The following is a 23,250-nucleotide window of genomic DNA, read 5'->3' on the forward strand; positions in this document are numbered from 1 at the left end:
TTCAGATTCCTAGCACCTTCATTTGAAGTTAATCCAAATTAAAGATGAGTTCATTTGTTTTTAAATATAAAAGCACTGAAGCTGGTTTTAAAAGATGATTTTAGACTATATTTTATTAATTCTTCTTAAACAATGCCATGGATTGGTCACATTGAGATGAAAAACAGTAAAATTTTGACAAATAAATACTTTTTGCGAAAAGTGTTCTTTAACTTTTCTAAAATGTGAACAATTGAATTAACTCATTAAAAATACATTTTGTAATGAAATAACTTATCACAGCACAATTCTAAATCAGTTGTGAATTTTTCTGTAAAAGATTGAAAATCCTTTAATTTTCCTTCCTCAAAATTTTCTGCCTTCTACCAGTGGCAGAGTGGTAAATTCGCTGAATACTGGTCGTTCGGTCTGGGGCTCGAATCGTGGCCTTCGAGAAACAGTAGAATGTGCAAATATTCATCCTATTCGAAGCTTATTTTTTGTAATTACCTAGTATATAAAATATAAATTTACTAAAAAGAGATATAATGAAGATCAAGTACTCTGCAAAATCTGGACGGTAATTACAGAAAATTAGTTATATGGGAGGCTTTCTATAAAAAGTGGTTTCAGAGAAGAAATGATGCTAGCAATCTCAGGAAACTCTAAGTAAGCCTTACGAATAATATACAATTCTACTAAAAACTTTTGTAAGAGTGAACGAAGATCAGGTGCTCGCTTAAAGTTTTAGGAGACCGCTGGCGTATTTCCTTCGCTGTAACCACTTTTTATGGAAAACTTCCATATAACTAGTTTTGCGTAATTAACGTCCAAATTTTTCAGAGTACTTAATCTTCATTATATCTCTTTTTAGTAAATTTACATTTTATATGCTATGTAATTCCAAACATAAGCTTCGAATAGGATGAATATTTGCACATTCTACTGAATTTCTTAGATCTGAAGAATTTCTTTTACTTTCCAATTTTTACCTTATGTTTGCATAACATGCATTTATTCCATTTGTCTTCCTATTACTGATAGGAAAAATTACAGTTACGTGAGAGATTTGGAATATTGAGATTCATATGAATGTTGAATAATGGAAACAAATCCGGCATTCTGTCATAATTGATTAATACTCTCAATAATAAAATTTGAAGAAAATATCAATTTCATTCACGTGAATAAAATAAATACATCTTCCAAAAAAACCCAGGAAATCTATCACAAGTGTCAACATAAATGATCTACAAATATATTTTTAAGTATTTAAATAACTCATAAGCTGAAAATAAACCAAAAAATGTATCGAGAATTCATTGCCATATACCAACAGCAAAGATTAAATAGTTTCCAGTAGCAAAGAGAAAACAGTTTCGAAGTGTCTAAAAGACTACTTAGAGCACACTCTCAAAACGTTTGCAAAAAGACAATGACATCACAAATATATAAATTTTATGGAAGGCCTTATTTAAAAATTTTCTTTCAAAATTTTAGTTCTTATATAGGAAAATACACATTAAGGTACCCGACCTCGTTCGGGTACCATTTTTTTAAAAATGGTTTTTATTTTAATTATAAACATATTAATTTGAAGATAAGCATATTAATTAATGAAAACAGGTTAAAATGTAAGGCTGAGTAGTTTTAATTTTGAAAAAGAATGAAAAAAAGGATAATTTTCCCTTAAATTTTGCCTTTACGGCAACAGCCACGGTGAAAAATTTATATATAAATATGCAGTTTTTTTTAATTTGAATTTATATTTACACTTTTGTATACAACAAAGCAAAATAATTAAGATATTTTCATATATTCTTGAGGATATGTCAAAATGTATAGTATTTACTGTGTATTTTTCTATTATTGCACCCAAAATCAAAAAATAAAAAGTAACAATTCAACTTCTAATTAATATTTCTAAAATTTTCCACTTCAGAGCATGCATCAGATTATATGAAACATGTATAGAAAGCATCATTTAATTTTATCGATAAAATTTTGAGTTATTGGTGTTACTATTGGCAATATTTACAGAAAAATCATTTTTCAGGAAACAAGTTTAAAGTTTTCATAAAACAATTTCTTAGTGAAAGAAGCATTTCTGATAATTAAAATTCGCCTGCTTTGTAACTGACACCTTATTTTTTCTTCACACACTTTGCACTTTTTCTTTCGAACAAAGCGTAAATTTTTCTTTGGGTTTTTGTAAAACTTGTGGAATGGCGCCAAGAGTCATGATTTTGCACTTTATCAAGTTTTCGAATCGTCTGTTCAGTGTAAAATTCAGGATACATACCTAACCTTGAAAATGCTTCAAGCAAACTTATAAATCCATCATTAAATAACACAACACTTACATTTGCTCCAAACATTAATGTTCGCAAGTTTATGAATGTTTTTTTTTCGGAACAATTTGCAATAAAATGCCATTAAAACGTTCCCTGATGTTTTGAGTTTTGCCCTGTATGCACTTTTTAATAACTCTTGTTTATGTCATCAACTCCATATATGTAGGTTTAATCAAAATATATGTTGATATACCAGAGGTTTTTGCCTGATTTTTTTCCTGATTTCTGCAATCGCACATTCCAACTCATTGATTGAGGAGAGCATTGTCTTCAAAGAAGAACTACAATGGAACAAGCAGCTAGTACAACCTGCTGCATCTCAATTAAGTTTCCACATTACTTCTAATTGCAATTCCTAATTCTGTAGTTTATCAATAAAGGAATCAGCCAGTTTAGCTTTTCCTTTCAATTCAGGAGCGGAGTTTTTTTACTTTTCGTAGTCTAGTACCAAGCCTTTTCTATACATGTCCAATGCATTCCAGTTTCTTGACCGAATCTTTCCCACATATATCTTTCAAAAAACCCCTTAGAATCCCCATCCTCATAACACTCCGTATACTTCAGCTTTCGTAATGTAATAAGTCATTCAAAAAGCGCATAAGCACCAACTGCTTCCAATACCCGAGACTGCTTCTTAATAATTTGCAGAACAATTATGTTATGCTTTACATATGTCGTGCTGAAGATTGCACTCCATTGTTTTTATTTTGTTGCAAATGATGCAAAAATTTGACATAGCTTTCAAATCAAGCACTTTGTCAACGCTAATCGACAAAGCAGCAACACGTCCATTCAACGTCCAATACCCTTTCCGCCAAACTAAACACGAAATTAAGGGAAAAAACTATCGCCAGATTCTTAAAATGTATTACAAAATATCTAAACATAGTACTAAAGTTTATAATTTACAAAATATTGATAATAAATAAGGTTTCTTAATAAGTATATCTATTTAAACGCTCACTTCCGGCCCAGAATATTGGAACTTCCGGTTTATTCCGTTACAGAAAAATGCTTATAACTTCAGTTTTAATTAACCTATCAACAAGCAGAAACTTTTATTTGATAGCCAAAGATGTATTCTTTAAGATAATGTAATAAAGCAAAAATCGAAATTTTGACCGAAAATCGTCTTTTGTACGAGGTCGGATACCTTAAGTAATTAAATGTGGGTATTTGTGTACATATTTGTGAAGAAACAAATATATAAACTTTTAGGAAAATTTTGCATGTTTTCTATTTTGGTAATAATACTGGTGAGATAGGAAAATTTTCTGTACTGAACATATGTGTTTATGAAATTCTTTAGAAAGAGCGAAAAGTAAATAATCATTTAAATACTTCACTAGAAATAAAGTGTTATAGATGAATAACCAATATTTGAGTTAACCAAGAGCACAACGAAGTGCACATATAAATTATTTTGCTAATCTGTTATGAACGTTTGAGTAGAATATATCCAGAATCTTCAAAATTATTAATGAAACGTTCAATTTAATCCTTAAGAGTTTACAAAAGAAGGTTCTGTAATAGTAAATTGCTGGTTAAAATTGTGCTAACAGCAGGAAACAATATGCCTTTTTTTTAAAAAATATTCCCATGATACGTAATAAAAATGAAAGCATGGCCCCGGTTCAGCAATGCAATACAATGTGTTAAGTAAAAAAGTTTCTAAACTGAGTTTTTTTTGTCACGTAGGAAATGTATTGAAAGAGCGAAAATTTGTAATATATTAGCAGTGGACTAGGAAACAAATCTTCAAAGATGATATGAAAATTAATCAAAAAGTATAATATGTAAAAATGTTTCTTCGCAATAAGTTATGAATGTTCTAATTTCAGTAGAATGAAGTCACAATGTACAAATTTTGTAATGAAACACTCATTTAAGCCTTTAAGATTTTATTAAAAGATGCAATAAAACACATTCTCTTGAAATGTAATGCAGTAAGTGAAAATATAACTCATCAATACAATATATTAGTTATGTACTGTTAATTACTATTAATTTCGAATATGATAAAAAAAAACTTTTCAAGTCTCAAAGACTTTAAGAGTCAAAGAAACATATTTACAAAACACTGATTCTTATTTTATTACTACTTTAAACAAAAGCTCTGATGTTTCTTATGAAGATGAGGTGTTCTGAATATATTCATGCAAATGTCGGTAGTTTAAAATAATAACAAATGAAATGCTGTTGGCACATATTAGACTGTGGTAGACAATAATAAGATATTTCGTATGTATTTGAACGAAACTGGCTAGAGATGTCCATATATTAGTTGAAGTAGATTTTATGCTATGAAAATTTATTAGTTCATAATTATAAGGTTTAATTCAAAGTCTGTAGATCTTTAAAAATTCCGTATAAGTCCATATTTTTTTTAGGGAAAAAGGAATCAGAAATATTAACAGGGATATGTTTCAAAACATGATAAAAGTTCATTGTAAGGCAAAATGTGTAAATGGAAAATAGAAAGTTTAAAATTTACATTTTTTTACATGTTTCGTGAATCCTTTGAATAAAAGTAAGATGTGTAAAAGAGAATCCGTGATGTTTTGCATAGTGTTTCAAAATGTTAGTATAATACATTAGAAGAGAAAGTTCGGAGTATCACCTGTCGAGTGTTAGTAGCATAATGCGATAGATTAGAAGAAAAAGTTTTGCGTATCTTAAGTATTAGTAGTGTAAAAAAAACTAAGAAATGTAATATACCAATTAAACTATATAGAATGAACATCATACTTATTGGCTTAAATTTACAGAAAATATCCGTGAAAGCCTCTAGAGGGAAATTATATGCGTGTAAATTCCAGCTTCAATTTCCTAGGCAGAGAAATATATATTTAGCTTTCCGCTTATAGAAATGGAGGTGTAACATCAATAAGTATTTAAAACAAGTAAAACGATAAGAGGAAAACATTAAGAGGAAAATTATAAAAAAAGAAAGGCAAGAGAAGAAAAATTCTTCAAAGAATTAGAAAAAAAACGCTTTTATATAAAAGAAAAATTAAAAATTAAAAAATTACTTTTTGAAGTAAAATAGAGGAAGGAAAAAGACCGAGTTTGTAATAAAAATACAGAACAAAAATAAATAAATAAATAAAATAAAATAAAATAAAATAAATAAAATAAAATAAAATAAAATAAGAAAATCGTATGGAAATAAATATAACTTTTGTAAAATAAATAATGTGAAAAATGTAAAAAACGGAAAAAAAAAATAAATAAAAATAAAAAAATAAAAAATAAAAATAAAAAAAAAATAAAAATAAAAATAAAAAATAAATAAATAAATAAATAAAATAAATAAAATAAAAAATCGTATGGAAATAAATATAATTTTTGTAAAATAAATATTGTGAAAAATGTAAAAAACGGAAAGGAAAAAAAAAAACTTTTGTAAAATAAAAAGAGAAAAAAATTAAAATTGTGAAAAATTATTACTTTTATAAAATATATTACTTTTGCAAGTAGTAATGTAGGGGGGGAATTTATTTGTTTTTTTTTGTATTTAATTATGGCAAAGCACACGAGGGCTATCTGCCTAAAGGGAGGGATGCCTTCGTGGAGGACTTTTTAAGGGAAACTGGCTCGTATACACGTTACCCCTGTGCTCGCCTCATGTCCCCAAACTCACCTACTCATGTACATATATTTTCATTCTAGTCAGGTCGGAGGTGATGTCTGCCTTTTAAAATTTCGTAAAAAATCCCTTTTTATTTAAAAACTTCAAATTTTGTATAAATATATTTTCATTTAATTAGTTTTATTATGAACTTAAGAAAGAATTTTTTTCTTTATTTTCATTTGTAGTTCATGCAGATATAATTAAATACCTGACTTCAATTAAATGAATGACATAATTCCCTGTTCTCCTTTTATACCTGAAGTGGCAGGGTCTATAACAATAGTCTTCGAAACTGACAGAGTTTTATGTAAAATCAGGCCAATATAAACCACTTCCCCAACAACTTTTCCATTAGGTATGATTTGGTTTCGCGTAGTTGATTACGGTAAAGCATACTAAGCCTATCTGCTTAAGATGAAGGATGACTTCAGCTCTCGGCCGCTAGTGGGCCTTCATTGGTATGTGTCTCTTCCACATACATTGGGCTCACCAGCGGCAGAGCGGTAAAGTAGCTGAACACTGGTAGTTCGGTCTCAGGCTCGAATCCCGCGAACGGGCTGGCTGCATGTGCGTTTTCCTGTTTTCCCCCACGTGTAACGTGTATGCGAATCAGTTTCCCTTAGAAAGCCCTCCCATCAGGCAGATAGCCTTCGAGGCTTGGCCATAATCACATAAAACCAAAATCTTCCACAGAGTTATACACATGGAAGATATACATACAGTATAGCTCCTCTGTAAACTTTGTATTACAGATCTGACAGATCATTTTGTAAGTAAGAAAAGTTTTTATCTACTCATAAATTTCAGTTTTATATTAAAATAATTGTTCATTTTGATAGCTTGAACACATCTTTCTGAGTTTAATATTTCATTGAGTGATTTATTATCAAGTAACTTCTCAACGAAATATTTTCTTGCAAAACTTGCATTTTCCTAAACTTTTTGCATTCTTCGATATTTTCATATTATTCAATACACTTAAAATTCTATAAGTATGTGTATTTAATTATGATTTAACCGTTTTTCAAGTACAAAACGCAGTTAGACTAGAAATATGAAAAATTCGCTTAATAGCTAGCTTTCTTTCTTTTTCAATCTTCTTATTTTTCTTTCTTTTCTCTCTCACTTTTTTAAATTAATGTACAAGTTTCCCCAAACGTATGTCTAGAATGTATGGGTATTTAATTGCTAAATGTATTCCTCATCTCCTCAAAATAGCCTACCAGTGGCCGAGCGGTAATATCGTTCAACTCTGGTAGTTCGGTTCGAGGCTCCAATCCCACAAACGGGCAGGTTGCATGGGCGTTTTCGTGGTTTTCCCCCATGTGTAACATGTATACAAGCCATTTTTTCATAGAAAGTCCTCCACAAAGGCATCCCTTCCCTTAGGAATATAGCCCTCAAGACTTTTACATAAACCAAACCATTCCCCCAAAATAGCTTCATCACCGGCATTGACAAAAAGTTATATCGACTATTCGCGAATTTCGGGATATTTTTCGAATTCTGACATATCTTGAAGCAGGTTATTTCACTAAGATCTAGACCAGCGGAGCCCAACCTTGTGGTCGCCGATCGTTTTGTATGTGCCCGATTAAGTAGTATGAACAAAAAAATATTTTAAAAATAACCATTCATTTATATTTCTTAATTGTTAAAATATGGTAAGCATTTATAGTCATAAGAGATATCTTGCAAGACGTTATAAAATAATTGATTGTTGAATGATAAACTTGATAGCGAATATGGAATCTTATTGCTTCATTCCGATGTCAGATGGTTCAGCCGGAGAAAAAGTACTTCAACGATTTGTAGAACTTCTTTCGCCAATAAAGCAGTTTTTGGAATCTGGAAACGAAAGTTATAAAGAATTGGACTATAAAAATTGGTTATCCGATCTGTATTTTCTCACAGATATAACAGCTAAACTGAACGAAGATCTCCAGAGAAAAGAAAAAAACCCTTTTTCAATTGACTGGGACTGTAACTGCTTTTCAGATAAAGTTAAATTTGTTGATAAATCAGATGAAAGAAAAAAATGTCACCCATTTTCAGAATTTATCAAGACATATTAATATGAAACAGAGAAATACTCAGAAAACCTAAATGCACTGAAAAAAAATTTTTGAACACCTCTTCTCTGATTTCTATAAAGTTCAACGAATATTATTATTCATCTCAAACCCAGTTGCCGAAATTAATATTTCAGATGTATCACATTAGATTGGAAATATGTTTAACAAAAATGTTGATGATTTGGAAATTTGCTCTCGATAGGTCAAAATGTGCTCCCGATAGGTCAAAATGTGCTTTTGATAGGTCAAAATGTGCTCTCGATAGGTCAAAATGTGCTCTCGATAGGTCAAAATGGGCTCTCGATAGGTCAAAATGGGCTCTCGATAGGTCAAAATGGGCTCTCGATAGGTCAAAATGTGCTCGCGAGAGGCCAAATGTTGGGCACCACTGATCTAGACTCTGGTCATCATTGTTAGATGAACAATGTACCACAATCGCTTTGCACTACGCTTTCACTGTTAAATGTGACTAGCTTTTGAAACTATATGATATTGCAGCAGTTTGACCCAATTTAAAAATAAAAGGAAGGGAAAAAATAAAAGGAAAGGAGAAAAAAGGGCATAAGACATCTTATCGAGATAATCTAGAAACGTTTACAGTGGCTATCGCTTTTATAACGACTGCAACACTTACTGTAAACAAATTTCTTTAGTTAACAGTGAGCAAATGTAAATAGTTTTTTATGAAAGAGAATTTCGAATCTGATATTAAGTCGTGATTGTATTAATCTGAATTGACAGACTCGGACTGCACCCGTTGATTACCCAGTGAGTCGAATCCATGAAGCTTTGTTGAACTAGGAAACATATTGTGGTAGAATTCAAGGATTTCTAAACCATCTCAGGGTGTCTAACCAAGATAACATGGCTAATCTTTAGAATATGGTAGCAGGTAGTTTGGCGATATTTTGGTAAGGCGATAAAGGTTACTAGCTAGGACTTTAGCAATAATCTGAGAAGTACACAGTTCGAATCACAGATTATTTTGTCTCAGAGAAATGAGAGATTATGAGACATGTTATGTGACATTTTCCGGAAAATTCCGATCGTGATTTTAGCTAATAAGCACTTGGAAACAATTTCGCTGCTAAAGTACAGAATCGCCCACTTATTTGCTTGGCGCTTTTTACAAGAGTAAGAAGAATTGGATTTTTGTCAATTTTCTTTGACTTTTTAAGTGAAAATAGGTCGATAGTCTAGAGTGTGAGCAATGCCATTTTTTTGTGCAATTCTGGCATGTATTTTTAAGTGAAAATAGGTCGACGTGTACATGGATACCGTGTATGTGCAATTCTTAAAAACGCGGCAAGCAGTTGCGATTCTGCACTTTCTCCCAATTACGCACCTAATCTTCGTCATGAGTAAGCATTTTTGTTCCATAAAAGTTCTAGTATAAGCGTAATTCGGCTAGCAGATTGTTGGAAAAAATGTTGAGTTAAAAAAAAAAAAAAAATGCCTTTACTTCGTGAAAACAAAATGGCGTCCAAAACAAAACTAGCAGTTTGCTGTAGCAGGGTTGGTTGCCAGATTTTCGCCAAAAAATCGCCAAGTTATCATAATGTAAAGATTCACGGATAACATTATCAAATCAAATAAATGAGCGGATATCCTAAAAAGTCCTCTGCAATTTTTGTACCTTGCAAACTACCAAGCCCAGCATGACTGCCGGGATATCACCACCTTGAAAACGTTACGGTGAAGAATGGCCAAAAGTTAAAGGAACACATCAATCCTGTTTACTAAGCACTAGAGAATAAACAAGTATTTTCTGCGAATTATTTTTAATAGTTTCCAAGAATAAATGATGTAGATTACAAAGCCCGAGAAACATACGAAGATTAAGATAAATTAAAGATGTGCTAAATACACATCCGAGTTTTGACGGTGGAATTGCAGAAGCCGCGGAAATCATTCAGACTCGGAAATTATAACGTACATGTTTTCATTCTTTTTCAGTTTCAATATCAATGTGCATTTTTCTCAGAAAGATTGTAGGGAAAAAATTTTTTTTGGGGTCTTTTTATTATCAACGTTTTGTGTGTTAAATTTATTAATAAAATATCATGTTCTTTGTACTTCCGCCACATAAATTCGATTCAACAGACAGTCTCACACGTTGAAGCTAACAATGCTTTTATCCGCACAGTGTTTGCCACTGTTCGCTTTTAAATCGTATAGCTTGTTAAAAATTCATTGTTAAAAATATGAAATCTAAAATACAAAATTCACAATTCGGGCTTCCAGGTGCACATGTCCCAATAAAGGGCTACGTTATTCAAAATTTGCTACCATTAGGTACCATCGTTTCTTGTGTGAGAAACATGCGTACATTCAAGCAGATTCTTCACTATTATATTTCTTTAAAATAATACAGGGCGGTAATATTTCGTGGCAACAATTTGAAAAGTGATTCAAACATTTAAAGTGATACGCGGCAAATCCCGTCTCGACTTCTAACTAATAGCCCATTCGGGTTAACGTCCTCTTGGTCTAAAAAGGAAAAAAAAAAAAAAAAAAAAAAAAAAAAAAAAAAAATCTGAAATGTTTCAGATTTTAAATTACGTCCAAAGGGGCGTTTTTTTAACGTTTTGAGTGTTACCTTTATTTATTAAATATCATGTTCTTTGCACTTAAACCATAAAATTCAGTTCAAGAGCAATATCGCAAAATAATGTTAAATTAAGCATATCTTTAGAATTTCCGATATACACAGTCTCGCGAGCTGGAGATAAAAGTATTTTTTTTCTATATAACGTTGCCATTTCTCGCTTTTAAAGCATTGAGTTTGTAAATCGAAAATTCGTTAAAGTTTTACAAAATATAAAATCTATAATAAAACAAATTCCAAATTTGGGATTTCAGATGCCCATATTCGCAGTAGGATTTCGTCATTCAAAATTCGATGGCTCTATGTACCATTGTTTTATCACAATGCGAGAAATAGACAATCATTTATGCAGATTTTTCATTATTTAATTTCTTCAAATATAATGCAGGACTCTAACATTTTGTGGCAACAGTTTGAAAAGTGAACCGACGTTTATGAGTCCGACGCAAAATCGCAAAACGAAAACAATAGTCCTTCAGGGACAAAGCCCCTTTGGACTAAAAAGAATTTTTGTAAATCTGAAAAAAATCTTTCAGATTTTGCATTACGCCTAAATCGTTTTTTAACGTTTCTGTGTTTATTTGTTCAATATCATTTTCGTAGCCCTTAAACCATAAAATTTACTTCAACATCAATATCGCAAAATAACTTTGACTAAAATGAGCATATCTTTAGAATTTCCCATACACAGTCTCGCGCGATAGAAATGAAAATGAGAGGTGTTTTTTTTTTTTTTTTTTTTTTTTTAATTTTTTTTCCGTACAATGTTGCCATTGCTCGCTTTGAAATCATTGAGTTTCTTAATCAAAAATTCATTAAAGTATTACAAAATATGAAAACGATAATAAAACAAATTCAAAATTTGCACTTCCACATGCACAGATATTGGGAGTAAGATTACGTTATTCAAAATTTAATGGCTTTAGGTACCGTTGTTTTATCACAATGCGGGAAACATACATACATTTATGCAGATTTTTCGTTATTTAATTTCTTTAAATATAACACAGGGCGATAATATTTGGTGGCAACAGTTTGAAAAGTGATACGGACATTTACAGTGAATCGACACAAAATGCCAAAACGAAATTAATAACCCTTTTGAGCTAACGCTCCTTTGGATTAAAAAACGATCATTCGTTTGAATTTTTAACATCAAAACAGAATTAATTAAACTACGCTTTGAAACCATCTGATCTTTATGGGAAACCATTTTCTTTGAATTACTTTAACTAAACGTTTTACTTAAAACATATTTTCTCTTGCCCAATAATATCCTCAATCCGTCAAAACTAGATATAGTTGCAATATAAATTTTTATATATTCAGTTTTTTTTTTTTTTTTTTTTTTTTTTTTTAGTCGCAAGCGGGAAATGAATAAAATGTAGAATTGGTTGTTGTGAAAAATATGTCCTATTTACTAGCAAATAAGACTCATTTCAGTATAATACCTCCTTACCTTGTAAATAAATTTTAGGAAATAAAAGTTATGTAAATATTTGATGACAGTATGACTCTGATTTAGATTGAAAAGGTAAACTACTTTATTAAATAAATTATTTTACTGTGGTATGGAAAAAAAATTAATGATACATTATTATCCATTTATTTTCAGGTATACCAGCAATCAGTATACTGGACGCATAGCTAAACTGAACTGGACAGTTGTAATTAGCGGTAATTATGCAGTTTACATGTACTATAATTATCTCTGTGGATAATTTAGCATTTAAATGATGTAATTATTCAGTAATATTATAATTAAACACTTTAAATATTATGTTATTAAAATATCCGATTATAAAACCCTATTAAATTTTAGAAAAGAAAATAACACAAGATTTAAGTTCTTACTTTCGAGTAAATAGAGTATAAGTGAAATATTTTTTTTTTTTTTTTTTCAATGGTGGGCACTAGCTGTTATAAGTGTTCGTTACTTCTAAGAGCGGAAGAGGTGATCACTTTATTATGGCGGCACGTAACGGGTGGGTTACCGTTACCTCATATGAGAGGAGAGACAATTTACATGCATGCCTTCTCCGAGATTCGAACCCGGACCTTTCGGTACGGCAGTCAGAACCACTAGCCTCTTTCTTGTCTAGGAGGCAGCGGAATACAGTACATACAGTCCGTAATCCGGACGTCCATTATTCGGAATGATCTATAATCCGGACCTCAAAGCCACAAACTTACGCATGCGTGTAAAGCGTTTACCCATACGCGCTTCTGATAGAAAGTGACAGAGAGGTTATTGAAAACGAAAAAATTTCGATTGACAAGTTAGTCGGTATTCTCGACACAGCAATTACAGGACTTGAATAGTGGAACTTTATAACTGAACAAGAAATTATGTCTGTTTATAGAATTAAAGAGAAGGTATTATCACAAAAAACGAAGCAACTTAAACAACTTACATTGAAAGAAATGTTTAATAAAGTAAACAAATAAATATTATTATTATTATTATTATTATTATTATTATTATTATTTTCTAAATTTTGATACCCGTTAGATCATAATTGCTCTTTATTTCCTAAATTACGGTTTCATATTTTTAACTGTATAATTTCTGCATGCCATCTTACCAGATTTAAATTGATGATCTATAATCCAGAAAAACCCCTAATCCGGAATCGCCGAAGTCCAGACGAGTCTAGATTATGGACTTTGTACTGTATCGCGCCTTAAAATCTTTTTTTTATTATTATAATTTTTTAATCGGATTAAAAAAAAACTGGAGGAGGGCGAGGAAACATTTTTTGTATTATGCAATATTTGCCATTTCCTTTTTGTCATTATTGCATCTATGAGGTACGTATTCATGCAATCTTTTTTTTTAGCCCAGAAGTGTTATTAATTTCGTTTGGCATTTTGCGTTGAATCATTATCATAGGTCTATCACTTTCCAAATTGTTGCCACCAAATGTTAGAGCTCTGCAATATATTTAAAGAAATTAAATTAAATAATGAACAATCTGCATGTTTCTCGCATTGTGATTAAACAACGGTAACTAGAGCGACCAAATTTTGAATAACGTAATCCTCCTTCCGAATATGGGTATCTGGAAACCCTAATTTGGATTTAGTTTTATTATCTGTTTCCTATTTTGTAATACCTTAACGAATTTTTAATTAACAAACTCAACGATTTGAAAACGAGCAATGGCAACACTGTACGAGGGAAAAAAAAAAAAAAAAAAAATGCCATCAGCGCGAGATACTGTGTATCGGGTTCTTTTAAAATTATTTTTGGATACCGCTGTTAAATTGAATTTTATGCTTAAAGTGCGAAGAACATGATATTTAACAAATAAAGGTAACACAGAAAACGTTAAAATAGCCACTTTGGGCTCAATATAAAATCTGAAAACTTTCAGATTTTTTCCCTCCCCCCTCCTAGCTTTAGTCCTGGAAAATCGAGAGGTGAAAGTTATGTGTTTTATGTTGTTTAAATTAAGAATATAGCATATTATAAGCACATATAAGTAGATGCATCTGATATTACCCTATTCTGCATGCCAAAAAATTTATGTCAATAATTATTTTTATTACTTTTTTTATCACACATTGGCAGTTCGTAAACAGAAGGGGATGAAAAATACGAGTAAATAAGTTAGTTTAGAAAAGTAAAGAAATATATAGCTTGCATGCTTGAGTTAGCCAAGCCAGCGTTTTGTTATTAAAGGTCAAGTCTTAATCAAGAGATAAGTGTTTCGCCTAGCAACCATGCAAAAAAAGACAGTCAACACTGTCTCAGCTGATAAGCTACATGGTGTTTTTTGTTGTAATTTCGTGACGTATTGGTGCTTTCCAAAAGTCTGAATAGAACATGTGGCAACGATTAGATAATTCTTTAAATGATATACATTTTGTGCATTCTGAGTTATAATATGAATGAAATATAACGCTATTAAGTGAACCTAGCGCCAGAGTGTTGCTATGGTAAACAAATTTTGAAAGAGTGCATTTATTCTATTGTGGTTTATGCGCTCTCAGCGAAGTAGATTGAATTTAATCCAATAAGTGTAAATGAAATGGAAGAAAAAATGCCTATAATTTAATATTCCGTACAAGGAAGTCATGTAATGTACATATCAGATTCTTTTACTGTCAGAAAAGTAAAAATGCCGTTCAATTAGACAAAAGCAGTGCTCTGTTGAGCTTTTATTTAAAGCTTCGGTCTGCTCTGGCTGGAATAACAATTTTTATAAAAAATTTAAAAGTACCAGAGCCCAGCTTTGGCGCAATTTAAATCAGATTGTTTCTTTTAATGCAGGCATATAATTACATCGAATTTTTACCAGATAGTTCAATTTTATACCCTAAGGCCGTTCGCGGTAATTAAGTCAATTAGGATGTAATCACACCGCTCACCCGAAGGCGAAAATATAGAAAAGGCAACGTCAAGGGTTAAATTCATCCATTCTAATGAGAATGCACTAGCGAAGTAAAGCACTGCGGTTTTACATAATTTTTGAGTAAGCTATTCGTACGAACTGAAATAATACTTGCATTTAAACTTGTATTCCATATTAAAATGTAACTTGAAATTAATGTAGGTAATTACTGAGAGAATTAGATTTTTGTAGCATAGTTTACGCAAAGAATTACGTGAGACGAGATCACTTGGGGTCACGTGATATGAACCTACGAATAAGGATGTTGTACCATAAAAGTATAGTAAATTCTTAAAGTAATGTCTTTTTACAAATTTATTGTCTTCATTTATTGTCTTTTTACAAAATTTTAAACGATATTAAAATGTTTATGCCTTTAAAATAATACTAAAAAAAAAAAAACTTAGAACTAACATTTGTTGACAATTTTTATGTGTATACTACGTTTGTTGCCAATAAAGTGTGCTTGGCGAGATTTGAACCGGCGAAACGGAAAAGTACCTTAAATTCCGTTTAAGCTATCATAATAATTTTTTTACAATGATAGAAAAATTCTGTGTAACGTCCCCTAGATGGCGACACTACACTTTGCGCAAAGGAAGTTTTGAAAGAAAATAGCACGGGTATTGCGCTTTGATTGAGGGTATATAAAGAATAAATATTGAGTCTTATAGCTTTTCTTTCAAATATGAGTAGCGTAATATTTAACTTTCGCCCAGTGGAGAAATTCAAAGATCATATTTAATAGTATATTTGTCTATTGCAGTTTTGACTCATAGGTAAATTGAAGTATCTTGCATTACCCAAATTAGTTTTTATTTCCAGTATCATGTAAATTAATAGACGAAATTTGTTTGAGAAGTTATTACTATGAATGTTTTGCTTATTATACTTTGTAACGTTATTTTATTGCATGAGGACACAAAATAAATTGCGCATTTCAAATCCTCGCCCTCCAAGTATAAGTAAATACGAAGAATATGAATACGGTTGAACTACTGTTGGTAATATAGATGCTGAATTTTTCATCAGTAGTTATGACTTACCTTCGCCTTTAAAAGTTCTATGGCATTTATTTTAAGACGCATTCTGCTTCTTTTCCACAAGTTGTTGCAATTTAGTGCTGCCATCTGTAGGAAAGTACACAGAATATCCGAATGAAGGACTATTTTCTCTATCTCTACATATAATAAAATAAAGAGTCTGTGTGTGTTTTTCGTTCGCGCTGCGCGTAAGCTAATAAACCCACGGCTACGAAATTTAGTACATAGGTGCATCTAGACAATTGCCAGTGCACCTCGAAGCGAGTTTTTCGAAATTCGAATTCGAAATTTTTTTTATTTTTTTATTTTATGTTTTTGTGACGAAATCGCGTCATTTTGATACATAATGGTCTATAGGAAAGCGAGATTTTACTCTACACACTCCATTTTCACTTCGTCATGAAACGTAGGCAGTTAGCTATTTTACGAACTTAAAATAAATTTCGTGTTTCAATAAATCGATTCAATACGAATTTATTCAACAAAGTGAGCTTAACAACGGGATTTTTTCTAAAAAAGTTTATTTTTAAAAATGTACAATTTATTTTTCTTTGATTTTTGGACACGTTAAACTTTCATCCTTGCAACTGCTTTTACAAAAAGAGTTTTGGAAAAATGATAATATTTTGTATTAAAAAAAAAAAAAAAAAAAATTAAATGAAGCTTCCAAGTACTCTTCTCACATCTTTAAAAATGTGATTTTGGCAACAATTTTCCTGTCTTATTGTTGTTGATAGATTTTTGTTGAAATCGCATCTTTTTGAATAGTTTCGTTCTTTTAGAAATATGGGTTTGGCAACCATTTTTCATCGCATTTCTTATGTCACTGTTTTTTAGAGATCGGCATATTTCATTGTCATTTTTATATATATATAATATATTTTTATTGATTTTTTTGATAAAGTTGTTTTGCAGAGTAAAATTGTGCGTAGAATTTTTTGTTTTGTGAGTTTCTTTCATGTTATTTTTTTGCTTATTTCACTGTGTGTAAGATATTGAAAAGTTTTGAGTGATTTTTTTTCTTCGACGGAATGTTGCTTAATTTTTTAATTAGGATAAATAATATTTGTATTAAGGCATATATCTTATTTCATTGTAATTTTTTTTCTCTTGAAAATATAAGATAAAATATCATTAATTATAATTTGCTTTTCAGAATTTTTTGTTTTTTGTATTCTTTTACGTTATTTATTGCTGATTTCACTGTTTTTAAAACATTGAAAAGTTTTGAGCGATTTTTTTAGGAAACAAAGTTCTTAACCTCCTTTATACCATTTGAGTTCTTAAGATTTTGCAAAGGGAAGTTGGTTAATTTATTTATTAGGATAATTAATATTTGCATTAAGGAATATTGCTTATTTCATTGTAATTTTGTTATAGGCAATAACTTTTTTTTATTAAGTTGTTCTGCAGAGTAAAATTCTACGCAGTTTTTAAATTTAACGTTTGGTGTTCCCTTCAGCCATTTTTCCGGTACATTTAAAAGCTAGACGAAGGCTGGCACCGAAGCTGCTAGTAGTACATAATAAGATAAAGATACTAGTTTCATCTTTAAATCTGGTATTTATCATTGCTTTCATATTCATCATGTCTTTATTATGATGAAAAAAATTGAGATGCGTGTACATTACATGCTTTGATAGGAAAAAGATACAAACAACTGAGAGCGTTTTTAATCATGTTGGATGCCAGTTCGTGTAGGTCATAATTTATAGATATAATCTATGTTGTAATGTTCCGCTTCATATTTTTAACCTGCTCCCGAAGCAATTTTACATGGCTGGTGAATACATTTTTATGTATGTGTTGTAAATACGGTACTTATAGAGACGTAGAGATATGGACAAAGCTTATGTACACAACTGCTATTGAAGAAAAACATTCTGGTGTGGACTTCCTTGTACGGTCTATGAAATTATCCGCATTTTGTGTTTCACTTCGTTTATTAATTATTCTAACTAATTTATGGAATTATTCTAACTTAATTAACCGATCTTTTAAAAAAAGTTGAAAATGACATCAAAAACTGCAAATTTTGAATTTAAATATTTCGGTAAATTTTTGTCTTCTGGAATCAAACTTCTTGTATTTTTATTTTATTTATTTTTTTTTTTTTTCCGTAATGAATATTAAAACTTTCCCAGATATATGTATAGCAACCGGAAGACCGCATTAAAATTTAGATTTGTAATTTGTAGTAATAATCAAAATTACTTTTTTTTTTAATTAACTTTACCAAAACTTACTCTTAAGTTATAATATACTCTTAATATACTCTTAAGTGAGCCTAGCGCCAGTATCGCTGTGGTAAACAAATAAAGTGAATTTTAAAGAATGCATTTATTCTATTGTGGTTTATGCGCTGTCAGCGAAGTAGATATAATTCAATCCAATAAGTTTAAATGAAATGCAAGAAAAAATGCGTATAATTTAATATTCCGTACAAGGAAATCATGTGGTGTACACATCAGATTTTTTTAATATTAAAGACTGGATATAAAATTTTTTATTAAAATAAGAAAAAAAATGCCCGAAAATTTAAGTCATAAATTCTTATAATACAGCATTTATACAAAAGACAGCAAAGGTATACAATCGCCGCATTAAAATAATTTTATCAGGTTATTGAACACTCCGTATCATCTTTATTAGGTTAATTTAACCACTCTGTATTATCTACTTTGAAATTGCTCGTATGTGAAAGAGTATATATGCACAAAACATGTACACAAAACACGGCTAGTACATATGCACAAAACATGGCTAGCCGCATCGGACTGCAACCGGAAAAGAAAGAATGATGATATTTAGTATTAAATTTTATTCTCAAAAGTCGGACAGCTTAGTTTTTCGAGTTTAAATATTTGCATTGCAGTACCTTTAATATTATAGGGATAGATCTAAAATTTCATAAATCATTTAGACTTATTCTTAATAAGATGGTTGCTTAAGAAATTTTCCTTTCTTTAATCTTCTCAGACAGGAGCTCTGTTAATCACGAAGAAGTGATATTAGAGATAAATTTTCTTAATACAAAATTTTACTCTGAAGCGCTTTTTCATTTTTTGTATTTCTCGTGGGATAACTATCTACTATTAATACTTTTCTACTGAATCAGTAAACGACTCCCATAGGTCTCTTATAAACTGCCCATCTTCGTGACATAACTCCATAAGAGTTATAAAAGAAATGAACTTCGAAATTTATGCATTGTTAGTCATTTTAATTTAATTTGGATGCACTGGCTGCATTATTAAGTAGATGCAACGTCACTGTGAAGCTTGTGCTAATATTTGCTTATCTTATTATGAAAGTAATGAACTTACCTTAAAAGACGCTTTCAGTGATTCGTGATATATACCGGTCTTCTTGATGTTCTTATTAAAATGTGTTGGAAATACTTATAACGAAGTCGAAATACAATTGAAAGCTGCATAAATTATGTTAATCTATTGTTTAATGTCTGTGATATTAGAAATACATGCAGCAGTCGAAGAAGAAATTAAATGAATTTGTTTTACTTTTCCCGCTCTATTTATTTAACATCATAGTAAAAGCTTTATATAAGTATGTAATTTTCTACTAATAATGCATTTTATCATATTTAAAAGAGACTAGATAATAAACATACAAAGAATCCTGTTCTACCAAAGAAATAATCTGATATGTACACCACATGACTTCCTTGTACGGAATATTAAATTATACGCATTTTTTTCTTGAATTTCGTTTAAACTTATTGAATTTAATTAAATCTACTTCGCCGACAGCGCATAAACCACAATAGAATAAAGACATTATTTAATATTCACTCTATTTAAGACACAATAACACGCTGAATAAATACTAATTCAGAAGTCAAACAACCAAAATCAGCGTTATTAACTGTGAAAATTTTGTAGGTATAACGCTGATTTTGGTTGTTTGACTTCTGAATTAGTATTCACTCTATTTGTTTACCATAGCGACACTCTGGCGCTAGATTCACTTAACAGTATTATATTTCGCTCATATTATAATTCAGAATGCACAAAATTTATACCATTTAAAGAATTATCTAATCGTTGCCACATGCTCTTTTCAAATACTATAATAAAGCTAGAACGATGTATAAAAGAAATTAAGCAAACAAAACAAAAAAGAAACAGTTTTTCACAGACGATTGAGTATTTCTCATTCAATTAATTCAGTTTTCACTTAGCGACAAGGCAAAAATACATAAAAGCTCAAAATACCTGTATTAAAAATTACTAATTATTAAACATTAAATTACTAATTATTAAAAATTAAATTATTAAAAATTAAGTAAATTTTGAACACTTATTTTCTTGAAAAAATTCCAGAAAGGATTAAGCATGATTTAATTCGCAATAATAAATGAAGGCGTTATCTTTGTTGTTGCGAAGCTGCGTTTCTCTAGATTGGCAACAAATCCACTACTCTGCTGTTTCAAATGTAAAGAAGCTATGGCCGCAATGGAAAAAATTATTAGGCTTAGCGGCACTTAAACAACTTTGAAATTGTTGATAACTCTAAAAATATTGCATACAGATTTACTAAAGGCATAAAAACCTTAACCGGAAGACAAGAACAACATAATTCAATTATTTTTAAAGCAAAAAGTATACAATTTACAAACATATAAGAGTAAAGAAAGTGAGATCACGGATTCGGGTAACAGAGTGGATATACATATAAATATATTTATATACGTTTGGTGCGGCCGATTGCAACCAAAATACGAGGTGCACATCTACATGTTATAGTAGTCCTGTATACAAAATTTCAACGTTCTGAGGCTACTGGTTTTTGAGTTATGCGAGATACGTACCTACATACGTTCTTACAGACGCCACGAAAAATTCTCTTCAGAATTCATTTTAAAGCAGTTTTGTAATTTTTTTGGATTAAAAGAATCTTTTATTCTGTCCTTACGTACAGATATCACGCAAAAACTTCGTTAAATTGCATTCGATAGCGGTCAAAATGGATATTTTCTTTGAAATATGCTGCCTGCAACTTTTAGCGATTACAATACTTCATTTTTACTTCGTACAAAGAAGTAAAAATAAACCACTATGTTGATATTTGCGATCAAAAGTGTAATCAGCATAAATTATATTACATAACAGATTTACTCTCTCAGAAATTTTCAAACTGCTGCTGCTAAATACTTTGATTATGAGGTACGTATTATAGTTAAATATGTACGCATGGAAGTTTATGAGTAGAGGGGGGTGACTATTTTCGCGGGTGTTTTTCCTATATTTTATTAAAGAAATCTTTAAAAAAAAAATTCGGAAAGTTGAACGGTCCCCTAAAATGGTTTCATAAGGTTTTTTACACTTTCGCTGAGCTTGCAATCTACCGGTTTGCTGTTTCACTCCCTCCAGCTAAGCCTCCCCCCTTTTTTTTTGACTTTTTGTCTTTATTTATTAAGCATCGTTATCTTCGCACTTAAGCAGTATAGAATTTCACAGCAAAAACACAAAAATTTTAAGAGCTGCATATTTAGCATTCCCGATGCAGTATTAAACATAGGAATATATTTTTCTATTTTTTCAGTCTTTTCTCACTTTATCATATTAATGTTCAGTTTTCTTCAAGATGGCTTCCAAAACTTTTTTTCTGTCTTTTTAATACACTGACTACCAATAAGTATTTGGACACCTGTGATAGAAAAGAAAAACTAACTTTATTCAAAATCAATATTTGGTAGAGCCTCCACGAGAGGTAATTACAGCGCGGACCCTCCGGGGCATACTTTCCACAAGTCTTTGTGCGACAGCTGGAGGTATTTTCTTCCACTCGGCTTGGAGAAGACATAGAAGTTCCTTCACCGATTTTGCACGGGTAGTGCATCCCTGAATTCGGCGATGCAACTCATCCCAGAGGTTCTCGATAGGGTTCAGGTCTGGACTTTGGACAGGCCAGTCCATTCGAGGAACTCCATTGGCACCATACCTAGCCTTGGTTAACGTCGAAAACATGACAACTGGCATTGTCGTCCTGAAAGTAACAGGGGTCCAACTCGTAAAACTGCCACAACGTAGGAAGCAAATTGTCATCGAAAATAGAGCAGTAGGCATCGGAGTTGAGCTTATCATGAATGGGGACCAAGGGTCCCAGCCCATACCAGGAGAAACACCCCCAGACCACCTTCGCCGACCTTGACTGTTGGCACAATGCATTCTGGCAGGAGACGTTCTCCAGGTAGACGCCAGACCCAGACCCTGCCATCCGAACGGTAAAGGTTGAACCTTGATTCGTCACTCCAAAGAACCCGTTTCCACCGATCTACGGTTCAATTTCGATGTGCTTTGCACCACATTAACCGAGCAGCGCGGTTGGACTGTGTGATCAAAGGCTTATGGGCAGCAGCACGACCATGAAATCCAAGCAGATGTGCTTCCTTACGGATGGTATTCATTAAAACAATACTTCGGGATGCCTGTTGAAACTCCTTGCGGATGAGAGCTATCGGTTGGGTGCGGTTCTTCCGAATTTCTCTGGACAGCACTCGTCGATCTCTATCTCCCAGTTTTGTTGGTCTGCCGACTCGGGTCACATTCGGACAATCACCGCTCACCTTCCTCTTCTTAATCACATAGGCCACTGTCGATTATGGGTACTTCAGATCGCTAGATATGTCCCTTAAGGATCGGCAACATTTGTGATACCCGATAATTATACCTTTCTCGAAATCAGAGAGCTCCGAACTGCGAGGCATCTTGCATGTCACTAAAGCCGATGTTGGACACGGATTAATGAACTAAAACTCACTAAGAATGGTGTAAAATCTGTATAATTAACAGTAGTTGAAACTTTTAGTATACTGCAGGTGTTTAGTTCATGCGTGAAGCCAGATTTCATGTGTCATATAAAAATTATACGTCCCTCAGTGCTCTATTTGTATGATAATTCTTAATTTCTGAGCTATGGCATTTCAGTATTGATGGAGTTAAGCATATTACTTTTATTTACATTACATGTTAAACTATTTAGAGGCCATTAAAGCTGTGGGTACAAATTGGTATGAATACAACTTCAGTAATTTTTAAGTTTCTAAAGCTTTCCTGAATCAATAGATAATTTTCTAAAATTGTCAATAAATTTTTACATGATGAATACATAAGTGCATGCTGGCGCTTTAATATATC

At 31.4% G+C, this 23,250-nt stretch overlaps 1 protein-coding gene across 1 annotated transcript in view; it reads left to right on the plus strand.

The window, feature by feature from the left end:
• Positions 1-23,250, plus strand: part of LOC118196852 (glycerophosphocholine cholinephosphodiesterase ENPP6-like) — a 765,277-nt gene that overhangs the window by 338,064 nt on the left and 403,963 nt on the right. The window contains exon 3 of the mRNA XM_085827482.1: positions 12,266-12,327. The gene's annotated coding sequence lies outside the window, so the exon portion shown is untranslated. The remainder of the gene's footprint in view (positions 1-12,265; positions 12,328-23,250) is intronic.

Source organism: Stegodyphus dumicola, chromosome 12 (genome assembly GCF_044657685.1).
Source record: "Stegodyphus dumicola isolate Sdum_Otavi_A_Nest chromosome 12, ASM4465768v1".
NCBI lineage: Eukaryota > Metazoa > Arthropoda > Arachnida > Araneae > Eresidae > Stegodyphus > Stegodyphus dumicola.